Here is a 22,495-nt window from a genome sequence, read left to right on the forward strand (position 1 = left end):
TGTCAGCAACTATTAATACAGCAATACAAACCAAAAAAGAACGCTCCGTCTTCATAGCAGTCAAGAATTTTGGGAAAACGCAAAGCACCAGGCATTGATTCAATAAATGAAACATAGTTACAAACATACCTTCTACTATAGCTGCTGCTGAATCTTTGCTGCTCCTGAAGATCTTACGTCAAACAGGCACCTCCACTTCTCCCAACACATCAGCCTATGTACCTTAAACAGCTCAACAGCTGCCGACTGTTGAAGGAGGAGCAAAAAACCAACACCCAAGCAGTCCTGGAACAGAATGAGCTCCCCGCTCAGGGGCTGGGGCTCAACTACTCTGAGCCCCACCCACCCCCTTCCCACAATCCCCTGAGAAAGGGGAGGGCATCAATCACCCCAGGGCCCGTCCACCACCCTTATCAAATCACCTGGGCCCTCACTGGAAATGACAGCACCTGCACTCCTGTCAGGCTCTGTCAGACACTGTCGGGTTTTGTCAAGCCCTGTGGAGACCTCTTGGGGTCTGTCAGACTCTGTCAGGCTTTGGTGGGCTCTGTAGGGCTCTGTTGAGACCTGTTGGGCTCTGCTGAGCCCTGTCAAGATTTCTCAGGCTCTGTTGAGACCCCCAGGGCTCTGTCATACATATCAAGGCTCTATCAGGAACTGACAAGATTTGTCAGGCCCTAACGGGTCCTGTTGGCCTCTGTCAAGCTTTGTCAGGCTCTGTGAGGATCTGTCAAACGCTCTCGGGCTTTGTCAGGCAGTGTCGAGACCTGTCGGGCTCTGTTGGGCTTTCTGGAGCTTTGTCAGTCCCTGTCATGCCCTGTCAGGGAGCCCACCAATGGGGGTTGAAGTGTGGGTCAAGGGGGAGGAGCCCAGCAGGGAGGGTAGGGTGCTTAGAAAGGGGGTGGAGCCTGGTTGGGACACACCCCTCCAGGGAGGCACATTGGGGGGACCGAGCTTGGGGGAGGGTGGAGTTGGCAGTGGCTCCACCCACATCTTCAGCCCCACCCTCAACCCCAAACCCCACCCCCAAATCATTCACTGGAAACAGAACAAACCACATGCTTATGGTTTTTTTACATTATTTTATTGGGTGAGAATTGGCCCCAAAAGCAGGTTAAAAATCCCCCAACATGGCCCTGGGTGAGCCAAGTCAGGATGGCAGCAGCACAGTGCTGCCCTTTTCCAAGACGGCAACCATGGGTAAACAGAGTAATGAGTCCCACCACCCACCTTGGGCCCCAGCCCAAAACGGCCACACTACGCAGGGTCCGCCCACCTCAGCCCCACCCTCCCAGCACAGGCTTGGCAGCCATAACAGCCATAGCCCCACCTACCAGCAGAGACACAGCAGCCAAGGTGTCCACGCCCATCAGGGTTGGCATCTTGTTCCCATTGGCAGGGAGGGCACAGGGCAAGGCACGGTGCAGGGCCACAGGGGCAGCCAATGGGAGCAGCTGATACAACCAGGAGCTGCCACCAGAGCACAGCCCAGAGAAACAGCCCCTGCGGCAGTGCCAGCATGGCCACCAGCCTCACCCCCCCAGTCATCTCGGATGCCAAGCAGGGTGGAGCCCAGCAGCCATGCTATCCTCATTTTCTCCGTTGTGCGCAGGGCCCCACACAGCATTGCAACCCAGGACATCTGGTGGGGTGAGGGGACCCAGGAATGTGGATCTATGGGCAGAATGCAGAAACTGTGGGGTGCTAAATATTAATGGGCCAGAGTGCTGGAACTATATGGTGCTGCAGAGCAGTGCTGTGGATGTATAGGGTAGACCAGATGTGTGGGGTGCTGTGGGGCACTGCTGTGGGTCTATGCGGCAGGGTGCAGGAGCTACAGTGTGCTGTGGGGCAGCATTGCTGGCCTATGGGTGAGTGTGAAGCAGCTATGGTGTTTTCTGGGACAGTGCTGTTGATCTATAGGGCAGAGGAGCCATGGGGTGCTGTGGGGTTACACTGTGGGTCTATAGGGCAGAGTGAACAAGATATGGGGTGCTGTGGGACAGCACTGTGCATCTATGGGGCAGAGTGGAGACATAGGGTGCTGTGGAGCAGTGCTGTCCATTTATGGGGCAGAGTAAAATCAGCTACGGGGTGGTGTGTCTGTATAGGGCAGATTAGAGCAGCTACAGGGTGCTGTGGATCTACAGGGCAGAGTAGAGGTGCTATGGGGTGCTGTGGGTCACTATGTGGGTCACTCACCTGCAGGGGTTCAGCCTCTTCAGGGGTGTTTCACCCCACAACAGGCCCATTGACCCCATAGCCACCCTGACCCCCACAGCCACCCCATAGACCCTTGTGACCCACCCACAGTAGGCAGTGCAGGCGTGGTCAGGGGGGGAAGGGTGGTCAGGTGGACAGAGGTGTGGGGTGCTGTGGGGCAGCACTTTGCACCTATGGGGCAGAATGCAGCACCTAAAGGCTGCTATGGGGCAGCTCTCTGGGTCTAAGGGGCAGAGTAGAGTCCTATGGGGTCCTGTGAGGCAGTACTGTGGGTCTATGGGGCAGAGTCAGTATGGGGTGCTGTGAGGCACTGCTATGGATGCATGGGGCAGAGTACAGCAGCTATTAGGTGCTGTGGGGCAGTACTGGGCATCTATAGGGCAGAGTGGAAGACATGAGGTACTCTGGGGCACTGCTGTGGATGTATGGTGCAGTGTACAGGAGCTATATGGTGCTGTGGGGCAGTACTGGGCATCTATGGGGCAGAGTGCAGGAGCAATGGAGTGTTGTGGGGCAGCACTGTGGGTCTATGGGGCAGAATGGAGCAGCTGTGGGGTGTTGGGCACTTCTGTGGATCTATGGGGCAGAGCGGAGGATGTCTGGGGTGCTGTGAGGCAGTGTTGTGGGTCTATGGGGCAGTGTAGGGGCTATGGGGCATTGTGGGGCGGTACTGTGGGTCTATAGGGCAGAGTACAGGAGCTATAGGGTTCTGTAGGGCAGCACTCTGCATCCATGGGGCAGACTGAAGACATATGAGGTACTCTGTGGCACTGCTGTAGATGTATGGGGCAGAGTGGAGAAGCTATGGGGTGCTGTGGGATAGCAAGCAGGAGCTATAGGGTGCTGTGGGGCAGTGCTATGGATCTATAGGGCAGAGTGGAGGTGCTATGGGGTGCTGTGGGTCAGTGTGTGGGTCACTCACCTGCAGGGGGTTCAGTTTCTTCTGGGGTGTTTCATCCCACAACAGCCCCATTGCCCCCACAGCCCCCCTGACACCCACACCACCCCATAGACCCTTGTGATCCCCTCCGCTTCCCCACCATGGTGTGCAGTGGAGGCGCAGGCGCAGTCAGCCGGAGGGGGGGGGGGGGGGGCGCGGTCAGCCAGAGGCGGGGGGATGGGGGGGGGGGGGGCGCGGTCAGCCGGAGTTGGGGGGGGGGTGGGCGCGTGGTCAGCCGGAGGCGGGGGGGGGGGGCACGGTCAGCCGGAGGCGGGGAGCGGCCAGGCTGCCTTCACTGTTCTCTGAGCAGGAGCTGCAGGAGACAAGGGAAGGAAAGGGCCGTTATTTGTGTCACAGTCCTGGCAAACAGCCTCAAAGCCCCCCGCTTCAATCTTAACTTAGTGGGCAAATTATTTGCCAAAAAATGGATCTTAAAAGCTTCTTTGACAACAAATAATCCTAAAAACAGCCCCAAAATCAAGTAAATTGAATTTGAGACCAAACAGCCTTAAAAATCTCAAAAACCCACCCAAATATGGTCCCTCACAGATTTATATAATAAGATATATATGTAAAAATAGATTAGATAAATTACATAGTAGTTATATATATTAATATAGATATTAATATTATATAACGAATATAATTATTAATACATTATGTTATATATTATATTATGTCATTATATATTAAATATTAATTACATTAAGTAATATCAATGAATATTAGTTGATTAGTTCATTGTATCAGATTATATATTATATATATTTCTACTATTCATCAAATAATATCATTTATATTACTATATTACTATATTGATTTTATATATTTAATGTTAATATATTATTTAATAAATAAATTAAATTGAAATATATTAAATTAAATTAAAGAATTTAAATGTAAATTGTATTAAATTCAAAAATAAAAATAAATTTTAAAATACAATGTAAACAATTAAGTGGGTTTAGGGAGGCGGCGACCAATCAGCACCTTCCTCTCCTCAGAGGCAGCGACCAATCAGCACCTTCCTCTCCTCAGAGGCAGCGACCAATCAGCACCTTTCTCTCCTCGGAGACAGCCGCGCGGGGCGCAGTCAGTGGAGGCTTTCCCGCCAGACGGCACCGGCCAATCAGCGAGCGCCTCCTCGGCCCCCTCAGCGTGAGGGGAGAACGGGAGGGGGAGACAAAACGGCGGCGGGTTAAAAAAGCCGAATTTGTTCCCGCTAAAATATTAATTCAGTAAATTATCCATAAATAGATTTTAAAAGCTTTTTTGGGGGTGCAAATCAGCACCAGATCTGGTACCCCCAGCTCCGGACACGTTCAGTAAAGTGAATTCAGCCCCAAAACCCCTCAAAAAGCAACGAAATGCCCCTCCCGACTTTAAATACAATAATTTACACACTTATCTCAACAACTATTTAAATTGTTTCCACAATAAATAATTTAAACAATTAAGCGGCTTTAGGAGCCTCAGAACCGCCCAAAATGCTCAAAAAAAAAAAAAAAAAAAACGAACTCAAAATCTCAGAAAGCCCCGTTTCAATGTAATAGTTTAAATTAACAAGTGGTTAAAGGAAAAAGCCGCATTTGGACTCCCCAGATCGCCCCCCGGTCTTTAAATATTAATCCACTGTATAAATTCTTATCAATAAGTAGATTCAAAAACCTTTGAAGTCGCAAATCGGCCCCTCAAACTTTAACCGCGTTAAATAAACTTTTTAAAAGCCGATTTAGACCCAAACGGCCCCAAAACGGCTCCTCCCACCCCGGATCCGCACTGAACGCGCTCAGCGCCCTCGGGAGTCAAACACAGCGATTTGACATTAATAAATCAACAATTACATTGTAGGAGCCTCAACCCGCCCGAGATGTTCCAAATAAAACCTCTAAACATAATAATTTCAATAAATACGGGCTCTAAAAAAACCCTGATTTGGACTCAAAATCCCAGGGAAAAGCCCCAGATCCCCCGAGGTTTAAACTTTAATTCTCCTGATACACCGTCAATAAACGGATTTTAAAGGCGCCTTTTGGCACAAATCGGCACCCAAAAAAATACCTAAAAAAACCTTTTAAAAGCCGAATTCGACCCAAACCAGCCCCGATTGCTGAGAAAATCCCCGAACCGGCTCCTCCCGCTTTAAACACGATTTAAACCGCTAAAACGGCTGCGGGAGCCTTAATCCCCCCCACCCCCCGTCACAAACCCGCGGCTTTAGAACCCCCAGCACAGCCCAGCCCGCCGCTCCCTCATGAACCCGCCGAGCCCCGGTTAACACCGCACGGTAACGACCGCCCCAGCCCGCCCGCTCACTGATTCCGGCCGCCGTTCCCGCCGCTCCCGGGGTCCCACGGCGAATGGGGGGGGGGGGAGGGGGGCGGTGCTCAGCCAGTTCGTCAGCGCTGAGGACCCCGAGCAGCCGCCGACGCATCCACCTTTCTGGTCCTGCGAGCGCTCTGCGCCGCCCTATTTATCGCCTCGTAGTCCCGCCCGGTCCTGCCCCCCGCCCGCCCTTCGGCCAATGGGCGAACCGCCCGCCTCAGCCGCGCTGCCCAATCAGCGCTTCCTTGCTGTGGGCGAACGTCGGCGGGAAAACGGCGACCAATCAGCGCCTTTCCTACCTCAGGTGCGCTAGCGAATCAGCGCCTGACACTGGGAGGCCGAACTTCGGCGGGAAGGTAGTGACCAATCAGTGCCTTCCTCTCCTCAGCTATACGGTGACCAATCAGCGCCTTTCTCCCATCCCCTGGGAGAACCCCGCGTGGGGATGAGCCAATGGGCGACTTCCGCGGCTGACACCGTTAGCCAATCAGCGAGCGCCTCCTCCCTCCCTCAGTATAAAACAGCGAATGTGAGGAGAAAGGGGAAACAAGATGGCGGAAGAGGAGGCGTCATGACGGCAGCGATTGAGGAGGAAGGGGGGGGAGTCGGGGCTGGGCAAAAAAAGCGGCTGCTCCTTGGGCAGCGGCAACGATCGGGGGATGTGGGGGGCGGAAAAGCGGCGGCTCCTCAGGCAGCGGCAGCAGCGATCGGGGGATGTGGGGGGCGGGAAAGCGGCGGCTCCTCAGGCAGCGGCGATCGGGGGATGTGGGGGGCGGGAAACCGGCGGCTCCTCAGGCAGCGGCGATCGGGGGATGTGGGGGGCGGAAAAGCGGCGGCTCCTCAGGCAGCGGCAGCGGCGATCGGGGAATGTGGGGGGCGGAAAAGCGGCGGCTCCTCAGGCAGCGGCAGCAGCGATCGGGGGATGTGGGGGGCGGGAAAGCGGCGGCTCCTCAGGCAGCGGCAGCAGCGATCGGGGGATGTGGGGAGCGGGAAAGCGGCGGCTCCTCAGGCAGCGGCAGCAGCGATCGGGGGATGTGTGGGGCGGAAAAGCGGCGGCTCCTCAGGCAGCGGCGATCGGGGGATGTGTGGGGCGGGAAAGCGGCGGCTCCTCAGGCAGCAGCAGCAGCGATCGGGGGATGTGGGGGGCGGAAAAGCGGCGGCTCCTCCGGCCGCGGCCAGGACGTGGCTTCACGGGCACCGGGGGCGCGAGACCGCGCGCTGCGGGGCTGCGGGGCGGGTGCGGAACCGGGGGCTCCGGGGGTCCCGCAGCGGCGGCCGTGGGGCGGGATGGGGCGGCTGTGGCCGTACCTGTGGGCACTTAAGTGGCTGCTGTGGGGGCTCGTGAGAGGCACGTCTGGGGCTCTTAGGGGGCAGGTACAGGGCTGCTATAGCGGTATCTGTGGGGCAGCCATAGGGTTGCTGTGGGGTTACATAGGGGTCACGTATTGCGGGGCGGGGGGGGGGTGGGGGGGTGGTGGGGGGGTGGTGGTGCAGCTGACAGTGGCCCCACCTACGGGGGTGGGGTCAATGCTGAGGGGCGGGAACTGGGAGGACACGCCCACGGGGAGGCCACCTGGGAAAAGGGACCAGGGGGTGGAGCCTCCGTGTGTCACGCCCCCGTAGGCGGAGCCTCTTGGGGTGGGGTCAGCATGGGACACACCCGAAGGGGGCGGGGCTTCGGTGCACCGTGCTGCTGGGGGTGGGCGCGACAGAAGGGGAGGGGTCTGTAAGGGACACGCCCCTCGGGGAGGGCACAGACTGGCAGGGGCGAAGCTTGGACGGGGTGGACTTGGGGTGTGCTTTTCTCAGACCACGCCCTTGGAGGGAGAAGCCAGACTGGACAACACACTGAAACATTAAAATTAACTGTTGGTAATCAGATGGAGGTTGCTGTCTTTTTATTTTAACTCAAAGGTAATTAATACCGATGATGTTTTCACACAACCCCAAAAAAGCTGTAGTTAAATTTAGACAGTCATAACACTGTTTTCTAATTTTATTTTACATCTAAATATCTTCTCATGTTCTGTTGGGAATCATTACTGCCTGGGAACTTTTTAATACCTCCATTTATAAACAGCCACTATCTAGTGGTTCCTTTTTACTTCTCTTTGGAAAAAAAAAGTGTAACGTTTTGACTCTGTTTGGTTCTGAGCGTTGTTGCCTCCAATCTCATGGCTCTGTTGTAATTTAAATACTAAACACTCCCGATTACTTTCCAATGCTGTTTAAAATCTAAAGCTTCCTTACTTTGTTTCCTATGCAGTCATTCGTGTCTGCAGTTTATTTCATAACGGTTGTTCAAATGTAGCTACTAATGACTCCAATTTAGTTTTCTGCCTTTATCATTTAAAAGGAATTCCAAACAATGTGTTTTTTAAACTACGATACAGATTGGGAATAATTGCTGCCTAGTTCACCAAGTAATAGCTGAAATTAAATTTAGTTATTGATCACGCCTAAATAATTTCATTTACACTTTAACATTTTTATCATTACATTACTACCAGGCGAATTAACTAGCACACATTATTTTTTATTATAGATATAAACTAGAGATTTTTTCTCTACAGGTATTACTTCCAATTAGTGCTCCAGTATTTATATTCACTCTTTTAAATTTTACTATATAAATTTGGGATAATTACTGTCTGCAGAATTTTGAGTAACAGCTAGAGTAGATTATAGGCATTATTTACTCCCAAAGACTCTTCTGGTTACTCTTAAGTTTTAATTCTAAATGTCTTACAGTAAGTAAGTAGTTAAAATAATAAAACACAAGGACCTTGGAATTTCCAGGAAAACCCACCGTGGCACCTCAACGTGTCCAGAGTTTGTCGGTGCCAGCTCCGCCAACAACGCGTCCGACGAGCCCCACGGTGCTGCCGAGGCTGCAGCAGCGCGATGGAACCGACCGCGAGCGTGGGGAGGAGACTCAGCCCAGCAGGTACCACACGTAACGTGAAACACCGGGCAGCGCACCTTCGTTTCAAGGGAGGAACACACAAAGAGCACAAAGGACGTTACTCTACCTGAGACACACACTGTCCTTAGCAGCTGCACAGCAACATTGTCTCTGTGATTTGGAGTTCTGGTGGCAAATGATGGAGCTCTGTACGTTGCACCTTGCAAACCTGCACACAGAAAGACACTTCACCCCACAGGTGACACCAGAAACTAGGAAGCCTCCAAAAAGAATTTACAACCCCACATCCAAACCAGTTACACTCACCCCCACAACCAATCCTGCTCTACACACATCTCCTTCTCCTTCAGACACCCTTCAACAGCCAGATCCACAGTCATCTCCCAATGGGTCATTCACTGCACTAAACGCAGCAGGGCAGGGGAGAGGGGGGGGGAACTAAAGGAAATTTAAAAAAAACCCTCCCTGACTGTGTTTTTTTCAGTGGCATTTTTTGGCGTTATTTTTGTCGGGCGTTGGAGGTAGAGGTTTAGCTTCCATTACCTGCTGGGCAGTCGTCACTGCATGCCCAGGTTCACGTACCCCTTGCTTTATGCAAAGCTGCTTCCATCAGCGACCCAGGAGTCTTCAGCATCCTCCAGCGGCTGGTCCTTTCAATCCGCTCCGCCGGAGCGAACAGCTTCTGCTGTTTCCAAGCAATCGTGGGCCACCGACTGCAAAACGGATCCACTGAGGAAAGAAGCCGGATTGACAATGTTAGTGGTAGCAATATTTACATCTTTAAACGTTCTAAGGAGCCATCGAGGGAGGGATGTCGTTTTTACACAAATGGGGACGGACACTGACACACAGATACCTGGCTGCGAGCCCTGCGGGGCGAACAGCGCCCCTGCCCCCGGCCGTGCGCTGCAGTACCCGAGTTTCGCCACAGGGCGGCAGCACTGAGGCGCGCTGCGGCACGGCATTGGGGCGCCCGGGTGCAGCACCGCGCTTTGCCCACAGGACGGCAGCACTGAGACCGCCGCGGCAGCCCGGGCCGAGCGGTTGTGCCGCGTTTCGCGGGAATCCCGCAGAAAAATAAACAAAAAACAAACACAACAAAACAAAAACGCACACAGAGAGCCGCGGCACGAAAGCCACGCGTACAGGACACAGAACCCGCTGGGCCTCACCCCGAGCTCCCACCGAAGCGGCGCCCCACTCGCCACACCACCAAGCCTGCAACCGCACCTTAGCTCTGGTTTTATGCATCCCCCCCCACAGCGGAAAAAACCCTCCTATCTTGCATTGCTCTTTGGCATTACAATTGCACAGGTGTGAACTCATAAAAGTAAAGCAGCCATCTCACAGACACACACTCAGAACTCGACTAGGCTGGGGTTTCTCTTTGTGTTACACAAACGGACTCTCACTCCTCTAAGGAAACAAATTCATTCTTAAGCATAGCCTCTCCCTGGGGGAAAAAAATGCCCACTCCGAGCTCCCAAACACTAGGGAGCTGTGGGGAAAACAGTGAAAGCCAAAACCAACAGCAGCAACGTCAAGTGGAATTTGGCTTAAATTCTGATCATGCACTTAAAAGCCTCTCTCAGTCCTACCAATGACTGGTCATTCTTTGGAAGGACAAACTTTCTTACCTGAACATCCTAAATTGAAGACTCCACGGAACAGAACAGAGATTGAGCCACAGGACAACAGTGCCATTGATTTACACTAATGGGGAAAAAAAACCCTAGAAGTCAAACCCAAATTTACTTATTACTTCCCATCACATTTCATCCCTTACATTTCAACTGGCACCAAGGTGTTCAAAAATTAACTATGCCCATGCCACTTATCACTAAAGATTAAACTCTACATATAAATCATAAAGGCTATTTCCAGCGTGCCCATAAATTCATGCGAACAAAGAGAAGGGCAACGCTCGACCCTAAGGAGGGAAAGAGGCGGCTGTTCCTCTATGGCAGATCAAACTTCCTTCTTTTACCTGCAACACGTGGAACTGTCGCGGGACCCGTTCGCCAACGGGGTGTGCGTTCTTAACTAAAACTGGTCGCCAGCTTTTCCGCAGAGGCAGTGAATTTGCCTCTTTTTTTTTTTTTTTCCCCACGTGGGAAAAAAAAAAAAAAACCCACAAAAAACACACACAAAAAAAAGACAAAGAAATGATCTCTTCCAGGCCGTTTCTCTAAACCGTCAAGTCATTATAAAATTGCACGTCTTCTCCAAGCAGAATGAGTCTGTGATTCCATACAAAAGGAGGGCAAGGTGCAGGTCAGCTTGTCAGAGAAAGATAGGGACAGGGAGCAAGACAAGGTGACACAGAGAGGGAGAGAGAGGCAAAAGTGACGGAGAGGCAGGGCAAGGGGAAGGAGAGGCCAAAATGAGCGCTCCGCAGCCTCCCCTCCCTCGCCCCGACCCCCGTTTCCCCGTTAACTCCCGGTGCCCGCCCCGAGACACCACGGACGCGTTTGCCAGAGGCAGCTGTTCAAACGGGATTGAGTGGGTGCGCTCTGATTGGCTGCTTTTCACCCCAGCGCGCCGTCCTCCTATTGGATGCTCCTTCCCGCGCTCCGCGCCCGGGTGCCCGCCTCAGGGTCGGACCTGACTGAGGACTGCGCAATTCGGGCATGCGCAGTACTGAGGCCTCAACGCCCGCCCCTCTGGCAATCTGATTGGCTGCCTGCGCACATCAATTGCCATTCTCCCCGCCTATCAGCGCTCCGTCCCTCCAGCCCTCCCGAGCGATCTGATTGGCCCGCTCTGCATCCTCGCTCGCCTTCTCGCCACCCTGCCGGGACCCCCACGCCCTTTGCCCGCGCGGCTTCCAACAGCCGCCTTTAAAAGGAAAAAACAAACCGCGCTCCTTTGCTTTACACTGAGGAAAGAAGCCGGATCGACAATGTTAGTGGTAGCAATATTTACATCTTTAAACGTTCTAAGGAGCCATCGAGGGAGGGATGTCGTTTTTACACAAATGGGGACGGACACTGACACACAGATACCTGGCTGCGAGCCCTGCGGGGCGAACAGCGCCTCTGCCCCCTGGACGTGCGCTGCAGTACCCGAGTTTCGCCACAGGGCGGCAGCACTGAGGCGCGCTGCGGCACGGCATTGGGGCGGCCGGGTGCAGCACCGCGCTTTGCGCACAGGCTTTCCTTCCTTGTCCAATTTATACAATGGCCTCTGCTCACAAGATTTCATCAAGGTTGCTCTATTCACATTATCACCAGGTGGTTCCTCAATCTCTGTCCTGTGAGCTAAAATACACCCTAACGGGCTCTTTTTCAGAATACCGCTACTACGCTGTCCTCCCATTATGCGTCACACGGAATGAAACGGCTCATCTTGTAACAAATACGAGCAAATAACTATTAACACCTACAGCAGTACTCCACAGATAATACGAAAACCTACCCACGACACACCGCCCTCACAAGTTGTACTCCAAGTTTATCCCACCGTCTCCAAAACAAAACAATTCCGGTACCCAGCTCAAATCTCTCTAACACTCAGCACCGCAATTAGGACACTCTGCAACACAGATGGCTCCACAACGCTCACACTCCTTGCAAGTTAAAGCCACAGCAGCTCCTGCTGTAGTTTTTGGTGTTCAAGTGCATAGTCAGAACCAAGGCACATCCAAGAATTAAACCGAACTACGGTACTCTTCACAGCTACATACAGAGCCAGCTTTGCACCACAACGGAGCACGGGAACAACCAACACCAAAAGCTGGCCGCACAAACAACTCCACAGCAACTACTGTATACCTCTAAGGTGCTCGCAACCCCGTCCACGCTATCCTGCTGAAATTCCGTACCACGACTTACGGACAGTTCGCGAGCACGTGACCGGTCCCAAATTTCAGAAAAGAAAGACTTCTCACCAGAGGTCCTCGTCCGTCCCCGCGGCGATCCGACCGAGACGAGGAGTCTCTCCAGAGACATCCCTGGGGTGCGCCAAGAGAGTCCTCGGCTCCACGGGCCCTGTGGCCGGACAGAGCGGGTCCTCCGGCTGGCTCACCGCCTGAAACGGGGAAAGAAACGGGACGGCAGAGTCAGCAGCACTGCTGAGCCACGTTCTTTATTTCATTTGACGATGTTAGTTATAATTGTTTAGTTTCTCGCTGACAATACATCTGTTAATTATTAGTCAAATATAAACTAAGCTCTCAGCTTCTAAACAACGTGTTACTTTATCTTCCATCTCCCTCTTGTCGTGCAGAAGGATCTAAAAGGTGAAAAATATCCCCTCATCGTGCAGGCGGTCAGAAAGCATTTACCTCACGTCAACTGGTTAATGACGGGTACACCTTCTATAACTTCATCGCAGTATACGTTAACTTGGCAGCTTCTCTTCAAAAGCGAGAAGAGAAAAAAGGGACAGGGCTCTGAAAAAACAAGGCAGAGATCAAAGCAGCAGGGGGGACCGAGGAAAAGAGGCCGGAAGAGCACCAGGAACAGGGCACAGAAAGAAACAAATCGGCGCGGCGGCAGCGGCGCGGAGACGGAGGAAAAAAACCCGGCACGGTCAACGGGACAGAGAGGAACGCGACCACGGGCAGGGAGCGGGACACGGGGACACGGCGAGGAACCACGGGACGCGGAGAGATACCAAAAAGTCGGCAAAAAAGACTCTAACGCTGTTCTGAAAGTGTTAAACGGCGGGCAATTTCAATACAGCGCACCGCACGCTCAGAGGATCGCCCCTGTAATTGAGCGTACGTGTGATTCACGCTTCTTGGTATTCTTTACATACACCTATTGCATATTCATTTGCTTCTACCGCTTAGTTAGTGCATTAAACAGAAGTTCTTTCCATAACCCCACCCTTCGCTGGCAGTCCATCTCTGGTATGCCAGTGTCCATCAAGGGTCTCCAGTGGTCCCCGGTGCCCCTGCAGCCCGGTGCCCGCTCCTCGACCTCATTTCTTGAGCACGCCCGCTGTCATTTTGTGCTGCTACTCAAGTAGCTCCTTCTCCATTTAGTGGAACGTCCCATTTTCCCAGCCTGCGAGCCAAGGACATCCTGCTTTGCCCTACCTCCAGTCCCTACAGAGCTAGATTTTCTCTGTTAGGTTTTGTCGAGGGTTAGGATTGCGGGGTGACAATCAAACCCTGGCAGATGTATTGTTAACCTCCTCTCCCCCCCACTTCCCCCTTCCTTTTTGCCCCTCCCTCTCCCCCCTTCCCACTCAGGACAGGCGATCGGGAGGGAAAGAAGGACAGAGAGAGAAGAGTTGGAAAAGTTAAAGATGTTTTACTAATGCTACTAATAAGAATAGAGAAAATAATACAAAATATACAAAACCAATCTTGTAAGTCTCAGCAACTGCAGAGCCAGCACCCAAAGTCCTGGATTAGACTCTGTAGCCAACCGGAGCTGGATTCAGTCTCTCACTAGGCCTCAGTTCGCAGGGACGACCAGCAAGGTCCTCTCCTAATGTCAGCCATGAGGAAAAAGGGAAAAAAGGGCAAAGGGGCGAGATCCTCGTGATCTCCCACTTTTATATGAAGTATTCGCGTGAATGGAATGTTATACACCGTTGGTCAGTCTCTCGATCATCAGTTTCTCGTTGCCCCTCTCGCGAGATGTCCATCCGTGCTTATCAATAAGTTTGCATTCCATTGCTAGGTTTAACCAAAACATGTGTCGGGTTCTCCAGGAAAATGCAGCTAACATGAAGGCTTTAGCTGACAGGCAAATTCACTAAAAAAGAAACTTGTTTTTAACAAAACCAGGACATTCCACCCCTTATAATATGACATTCACTGAATACTTAAACCTTATCAATACAATCTATCAATACAATCTAATTAATCACTACTACTAAATATATATATATATATATGTACATATATACACAGGAGTAATTAATCAGTGGACCATCCTTTGAAAAGTTCATTAAGTTCATTTTGTCACAACACTCTCCCAGGGCAAGAAAAATGGTACAAGTGCATCTCATGACCACTGTTTATGGGTTAAGGACACCAACTTCGAAGAAGGTGTTGGGCGCCACTCGAAGAAGCTAGCTCTAGTTTCATCACCATTGTCTTGATCTGAAAGACATTTATTAAACATTGTTAGTGCGGCAATTCACATCATACAGTTCAGCATTGCATATTTTCACCAAAAATCAAATCCCCTTGAGGTACACACCGAACTTCTCCATCCTTAAGCATCACCCACCAGGTGCTGCCAGGTCCCTGGGCAAAAACAATCCCACGAATAGGTTTGCCTTTGCCTGAGGCAGGAGGAACCCAGACTGCCTTTCCTAACATATTTTTCATGTGTACTACAGGGACTTTATCTCCTTCTACAGTCCGTAGAATTTCTGATTGGGCAGGCCCGGCTCGATTGGTTGATCCCCTAGTGTTGACCAACCAAGTGGCTTTTGCTAAATGTGAATCCCAGTTTTTAAAGGTTCCGCCACCAAGTGCCTTTAGTGTAGTTTTTAACAAACCATTGTACCTTTCAATTTTCCCAGAGGCTGGTGCATGATATGGAATATGATATACCCACTCAATACCATGTTCTTTGGCCCAATTGTCTATAATACTGTTTTTGAAATGAGTACCATTGTCTGATTCAATTCTTTCTGGCGTACCGTGCCGCCAAAGGACTTGCTTCTCAAGGCCCAAGATAGTATTTCGGGCTGTAGCATGAGGTACGGCATATGTTTCCAACCATCCAGTGGTTGCTTCCACCATTGTAAGTACATAACGCTTACCTTGACGTGTTTGTGGAAGTGTAATATAATCAATCTGCCAAGCTTCTCCATACTTATACTTTAACCATCGCCCCCCATACCATACAGGTTTTAACCGTTTTGCTTGTTTGATTTCAGCGCAAGTTTCACATTCATGAATAACCTGTGAAATAGTGTCCATAGTTAAATCCACCCCTCGATCACGAGTCCATTTGTATGTTGCATCTCTACCTTGATGCCCTGAAGCATCATGGGCCCACCGAGCTAGGAAAAGTTCACCTTTATGTTGCCAGTCCAAGTCCACCTCAGCTACTTTAAGCTTAGCAGCTTGATCTGCTTGTTGGTTGTTTATATGTTCCTCGGTGGCTCAACTTTTAGGCACATGAGCATCTACATGACCAACTTCCCCAGGCAGGCTCTCCAGCCGAGCAGCAATGTCTTGCCACAGCGTGGTTCCCAAATGGTTTCACCTCTGCGCTGCCAGTTGCTTTTCTTCCATTGCTGTAGCCACCCCCACAAGGCATTTGCTACCATCCATGAGTCAGTATAGAGATAAAGTATTGGCCACTTCTCTCGCTCAGCAATGTCCAAAGCCAGCTGGATGGCTTTCACTTCTGCAAACTGACTGGATTCACCTTGTCCTTCAGTGGCTTCTGTAACTTGTCGTGTGGGACTCCACACAGCAGCTTTCCACCTTCGATGTTTTCCTACAAGACGACAGGATCCACCTGTGAACAGTGCACACTGCTTATCAGTCTCTGAAAGCGTATTATATGGTGGTGCTTCTTCAGCACGTTTTACTTCCTCCTCATCTGGAGACATCCCAAAGTCTTTGCTTTCTGGCCAGTCTGTAATCACTTCTAATATCCCTGGACGGTTGGGACTTCCAATTCGAGCTCGTTGCGTGATCAGTGCAATCCATTTACTCCATGTAACTTCGGTTGCATGATGTGGAGAGGGAACCGTCCCTTTGAACATCCAGCTCAGCACCGGCAGTCGAGGTGCCAGGAGGAGCTGTGCTTCAGTGCCCATCACTTCTGAAGCAGCTCGAACTCCTTCATATGCTGCTAGTATCTCCTTTTCAGTTGGAGTATAGTTGGCCTCAGATCCTTTGTATCCTCGGCTCCAAAAACCTAAGGGTCGACCTCGGGTTTCTCCTGGTGCTTTCTGCCAGAGGCTCCAGGTAAGTCCATTATCTCCGGCTGCGGTGTAGAGCACATTTTTAACATCTAGTCCAGTTCAGACTGGTCCAAGGGCCACCGCATGAGTTATCTCACGCTTAATTTGTTCAAAGGCTTGTCGTTGTTCAGGGCCCCACTCAAATTGGTTCTTTTTATGAGTCACTCTATAGAGAGGGCTCACAATGTGGCTGTAGTCAGGAATATGCATTCTCCAAAAACCTACAATGCCCAAGAAAGTCTGTGTCTCCTTTTTATTAGTAGGTGGAGACATTGCTGCAATTTTGTTGATCACATCCATTGGGAGCTGACGACGGCCATCTTGCCATTTTATTCCTAAAAACTGGATCTCTCGTGCAGGTCCCTTGACCTTGCTTCGTTTTATGGCAAAACCAGCATCCAAAAGAATATGAATTATTCTCTCACCTTTCTCGAAGACTTCTTTTGCTGTGTCGCCCCATACAATGATGTCATCAATATATTGCAAGTGTTCTGGAGCTTCACCTTGCTCCAGCGTGGTCTGGATCAGTCCATGGCAGATGGTAGGACTGTGTTTCCACCCCTGGGGCAAGCGATTCCATGTATACTGGATGCCCCTCCAAGTGAAAGCAAACTGCGGCCTGCACTCTGCTGCTACAGGAATAGAGAAAAATGCATTAGCAATGTCAATTGTAGCATACCACTTGGCTGCCTTTGACTCCAGTTCAAATTGCAGTTCTAGCATGTCAGGCACAGCAGCACTCAGTGGTGGTGTAACTTCATTCAGACCACGATAGTCTACAGTTAGTCTCCACTCGTCACTAGACTTACGCACCGGCCAGATTGGGCTCTTAAAAGGTGAGCGAGTCTTACTGATCACACCCTGGCTTTCCAATTGACGGATCAGCTTCTGGATAGGAATCAGAGTCTCGATTGGTGCGATATTGCCGGCGATGCACCGTCGTGGTAGCAGTTGGCACCTGCTGATGGTCAACCGTCAGCAGTCCTACAACAGAAGGGTCATCTGAAAGACCAGGCAAATCAGACAGCTGTTCAATTTTCTCAGTGTCCACAGCTGCTATACCAAATGCCCACCTATACCCTTTTGGGTCCTTAAAATACCCTCTCCTGAGGTAGTCTATACCAAGGATGCACGGAGCATCTGGACCAGTCACAATGGGATGCTTTTGCCAGTTTTTTCCAGTTAGGCTCATTTCAGCCTCTACAACAGTCAGCTCCTGGGATCCCCCAGTCACTCCAACAATATTGATGGATTGTGTTCCTTTATAATTAGAAGGAATTATTGTGCACTGAGCACCAGTGTCCACTAAAGCTTTGTACTCCTGGGGTTGTGTTGTACCAGGCCATAGTATTTGTACAGTCCAATAAACTCTGTTATCCCTTTCCTCCACCTGGTTGGAGGCAGGGCACCTCTAATTCCTGTTTTGCACAGTCTCTGGGTGTGAATTAGAGGTTCCTTCAAGAGCATCAGAATCTCTTCTGCTCCTTTTGTAAACTGGAGCAGCCACCTTCCTAGGAGTTTTTCCTTTTATCTCACGTACTCGTTCTTGAAGTTCTGAGGTAGGCCTTCCGTGCCACTTATTCATGTTTTCTCCCTGTTCATGTAGGAAGAACCACAGTGAACCTCTTTTTGTGGGCTGTCTCTGCCCTCTCTCTCGAGATTGGAAACGCCTTCTCCTAACAGCTGAAACATAGGTTTGTGCAGGTCGTGAACGGTATGTGTCTTCTCTGAGCTCTTTGATTTCTTGCAACAGCTTTTCAAACCGATCATCAGATTTTTCACACAGTTTCTCCACAGCGGAGACACAAGCCCGTAGAGAACCAGCAAGGCTGTCCTCAAAGTACTGGAGCTGCTCAATCACTTCATTAATTTCTTGTACACCTCTAGCCGACCAGACCATTCCTGCCAATGACTTAGCATATGCAGGTGGTGCACTTTGTACAAATCTGCGCCACATAGATTTTGTACAATTGATTCTATCTGGGTCTGTCCCCTCTTGGCTGTTTGGTCCTAGATAGATGATCTCTCACACAGCTAATTCTCTCAGGAACTGGATACCTCTCTCCATAGTATTCCATTTCCCTAACTTGGATATACAATCTTCCTTGTAGGGAAATCTGACTTTCATAGCTGCCAGGAGTCGGGTCCAGAGAGTAGTGGCATTAGACTCTCTTGAAATTGCCCTATCAATGATGGAATCTTTTGACAGAGATCCCAGCTGCCTGGCTTCACCACCTTCTAATTCAATTATTTCTGCCCCATTGTCCCAGCATCGCAGCAGCCAGGTTAAAATATTCTCGCCTTCACGACGACTAAAGTCTTTTCGCAGATCTCTCAGCTCACCTGGAGAAAAGGACCGACTGGTGGTCACTTCATCTCCACCCTGTCCTGATGATGCCTCTTGGGTTGATGTTGGCCCTGTGCCATCACCTGCTGCACGGGTAGTCTTTCTAGTGACTTTCTTACAACCAGCAACTGATGCTGATATGGGTTCACCATCATCTGATTCATTTCCAGAGTCTGAATGACTGTCACAGTGATTGCTGTGGTTACAACAGCAACAGTGCCCAGTGTGTGAAGGCGGGGGGGCTGCCTTGTCAGCCTTTGAGGCTGGAGAAGTAACGTTATCTGCAGCGACCTTGGCAGAGGAGCTCTGCGGAGGAGCTGTAGCTTCAGCCTGTGAAGCCGCGGTTGGGGGGGCAGTGGCTGCAGCAGCAGCTTTGGCTGTTTTGCCTTTTCTCGAGTGGCTCGGAGTGCTTTTTGCTAAAGCTTCCGAAGACGCACCGCAAATCTCAGGACTAAAAAGAGACGCAAACCTCCTATTGAACCTCATTTCTCTTAACAGTAACACAAACTGACACACATTCAGCAAACCAGATAACACCATCACAGTTCTATCAAAGCTCCAAGGATATTCAAAGTTCTCTAAAACATTTGCAAAGTGTCCTAGCGAAAACACAAAAGTATTGTTAGTCAGCCTTTCTAAAGATTCGCTTGACCAATTAGCAAATATAGAGCCATTCTGCTCTTTAATCTCTCCTGGAGGTTTTTCAAGGTAAAGCAAAAACGAGTAAAAATACATTAGCGGCTGCAGTATAATGAAATAAACCAGTGCCAAACCACACAGGATCATCATCATGACTAAATAATATCCGAATCAAACAGACGCGCGAGTATCACAACTCTATGAGTTGGCACCGTGCCAAGAAAATTGAAAGGTACGTCAGAGCAGTAGAAAAGCCAAAAATCTCCAAATTTACCCCTTTCTCTTGCCCCACGTTGGGCACCAATTATCTGTCGAGGGTTAGGATTGCGGGGTGACAATCAAACCCTGGCAGATGTATTGTTAACCTCCTCTCCCCCCCACTTCCCCCTTCCTTTTTGCCCCTCCCTCTCCCCCCTTCCCACTCAGGACAGGCGATCGGGAGGGAAAGAAGGACAGAGAGAGAAGAGTTGGAAAAGTTAAAGATGTTTTACTAATGCTACTAATAAGAATAGAGAAAATAATACAAAATATACAAAACCAATCTTGTAAGTCTCAGCAACTGCAGAGCCAGCACCCAAAGTCCTGGATTAGACTCTGTAGCCAACCGGAGCTGGATTCAGTCTCTCACTAGGCCTCAGTTCGCAGGGACGACCAGCAAGGTCCTCTCCTAATGTCAGCCATGAGGAAAAAGGGAAAAAAGGGCAAAGGGGCGAGATCCTCGTGATCTCCCACTTTTATATGAAGTATTCGCGTGAATGGAATGTTATACACCGTTGGTCAGTCTCTCGATCATCAGTTTCTCGTTGCCCCTCTCGCGAGATGTCCATCCGTGCTTATCAATAAGTTTGCATTCCATTGCTAGGTTTAACCAAAACATGTGTCGGGTTCTCCAGGAAAATGCAGCTAACATGAAGGCTTTAGCTGACAGGCAAATCCACTAAAAAAGAAACTTGTTTTTAACAAAACCAGGACAGGTTTCTGTTCCGTTAGGCCTGGTCTTGCTGCCTTATGCCAAGGGCTTTCTAAAAGATTTTTGTTCCTCCTATCAACGGGAAGCAAGAGAGAGGGCAACAGGCAAAAACGATGGCAGAGCGAGAGACCGCGGGGAACACAGGGGGTTGGACGAAGAAAGAGAGGAATGAGGAGCCCTGCGGAGAGACGGAGGACAGGAAAAAAGAAAATAAAAAGAGAGAAAAAAAACGGGGCGGGGGGCAGCACAAAGGCTCAGAACGTGAACGAAGACGGGAACAGTGCTGTACGGAATGAAGAAAGCCGGCAACGCCGAGCACGACAAAGGCACAGAGAGAGAGACGGCGAAGGGAGGGAGGAAGGAAAGAGACAGAGCAGCACATACAGACACAGAGAGGAAACTAATGGCAGGGAAAAGAACGGGCCAGAGAAAGCGTGGGGAAAAAGGAGACGGAGGGGCAGGGAGGCACCAGGACACACAAGCCGGGGACGAGGCCCCGAGGGCCAGGGACTCACAGCGGCTCTCGCTTTCGGTGGCTGCCAGGAGGCTTCTAACAGCTCAGACGCTCCCGTCTCCTTCTCTCCTCCCTTCCTCTCCGGTAACTCGGGGCGCTCGGCCGTCCTCAGCCTAGGAGAACACGGTGGGGTGTCAGGGCTCCTACGAGACGAGGCTTCGGGGACATGGAGCCTCGCTGGCTCGCTCGCCAGGCAGCCGTCCCGCTCCAGGATACGCGCACGGACCCTGCCGCGCACGTTGGCCCCCGGCCCACCGCACGCCGCGCAGAGGGAGCCTTCGCCACCCGGAGAGAGGGGCTCGCTCTCTTGCCTGCCGCAGGAAGCGGACGTCGGGCCCACAGCCCCGCATTGCTTCAGGATCTTTCCAGATCTACAGATTTTGACATATTTACAATTACATAGGTTTAGACGGAGATATCTATTTGCACTTATTAAAAAAATACGTACACGGGTATGAGTGAATACATAGAGATGATATTTAATATCCGTTTAGATTATGTAACACACAGTCATTACAGGTAGCTCTACCTACTCACACTTTTCTCTATTTTAAATTGCTTTCTATATAATTTTTTCTCATTTTCGAGTCCTTCATTTTTTAATTTACATATAGACAAGATATTGGTATTTTTAAAACCATCAACAGGAATTTTTTTACATTCTAAAAATCCTTTATATAATAGAGTAGAAAAGGGGTTTGATATAAAACCATTCGATGTATACATGAATACCGTTCTGCAATATATAAATACCAAGGACAGATTTCTCTGTTTGCAATTCCCACACTCATGTTTACAGGTCGAAAACGTCTTCTCCTCCCCCGGGAATTTTCAGGTACGTTTGGACTGTGACCCCCTCTTTTCAGGGGGACTCCCTTTTGTTCCCCACATCCCTCACTCACCCACTCCCCCACCCGCATCGCCGGCCCCTGCTCACGCTGGGGCGCTACAAGTGACACCGTCACGCAACACGAGGGAAACGGCCCTGAGAGGCAGCTCCTTGCCCTCATTGTGTCATTTACATGTGCACATACGACAACCCCCAAAAAGCGGGAGGGGCTCCCCTAGGAAAACAAAGTGGGGGCAGCGCCCCAAACAGCCGCAGTCTCTGGCCCACAGGCCGGCAGCTGCCCCCTGGCACAGGAATGCTCCTGGCCAACCTGAGAAGGGAGCTGCTGTTAGTGCCAGCCAATATCCACACCCCCCTTTTCTAGGCAGTTTGGAGAACTCTATTTGCCAGTGTTGTCCTGGGACATTTCCCTTGTCCAATTGTTCTTATTTGTACCCTGTATACAGTATTAAGATGGTTTTCTAGACACACTTGACATTGCTGGGTCACTCCTTCGCAAAGAGTTTATAAATTCACTCTTACCTTTTCATCTAATCTTGATACAGCGCATCAGCTCCTCACGCTGCAAGGTACCACTACTGTCCCGTCACCAGTGACAGCTTCTTTGGACCCTAATCCTAATTTGGCTATAAATCTCCTATTAATTTCTTATCCTCTTTGTTGCGGTTTCCTGATGTTGGTTGGAGGAGACAGCCACCTGGGATCAGAGACATAGATTTGTATCGGTCTCCATCCTTTTGGTGGCTGCTTTTACACTGGCATCTGCTAACTTATTTCCAGTTTCCTGATCAGTGTTTCCCTTTTGAGGCCCTTTGCAATGCATGATGGCAACTTTTCCAGCAACAGCACAGCTTACAACAACTGGAGTATC

General features: G+C 50.5%; 2 long non-coding RNA genes across 2 annotated transcripts; both read right to left on the bottom strand.

Moving 5' to 3' along the window:
* Nucleotides 1-1,062: 1,062 nt before the first annotated feature.
* LOC136109213 (uncharacterized) lies at nucleotides 1,063-5,625 on the bottom strand. The gene is made up of 3 exons (XR_010652462.2): nucleotides 5,480-5,625; nucleotides 4,154-4,315; nucleotides 1,063-3,476 (listed from the first exon to the last, which is right to left on the bottom strand). It is a non-coding gene; the product is annotated as an uncharacterized lncRNA (long non-coding RNA).
* A 3,040-nt stretch (nucleotides 5,626-8,665) lies between these two features.
* Nucleotides 8,666-13,552, bottom strand: LOC136109286 (uncharacterized). The gene is made up of 4 exons (XR_010652469.2): nucleotides 12,700-13,552; nucleotides 12,304-12,443; nucleotides 10,052-10,127; nucleotides 8,666-9,143 (listed from the first exon to the last, which is right to left on the bottom strand). It is a non-coding gene; the product is annotated as an uncharacterized lncRNA (long non-coding RNA).
* Between the last annotated feature and the right edge of the window lie 8,943 nt (nucleotides 13,553-22,495).

The sequence above is a fragment of the Patagioenas fasciata genome, chromosome 17 (genome assembly GCF_037038585.1).
Source record: "Patagioenas fasciata isolate bPatFas1 chromosome 17, bPatFas1.hap1, whole genome shotgun sequence".
Taxonomy (NCBI): domain Eukaryota; kingdom Metazoa; phylum Chordata; class Aves; order Columbiformes; family Columbidae; genus Patagioenas; species Patagioenas fasciata.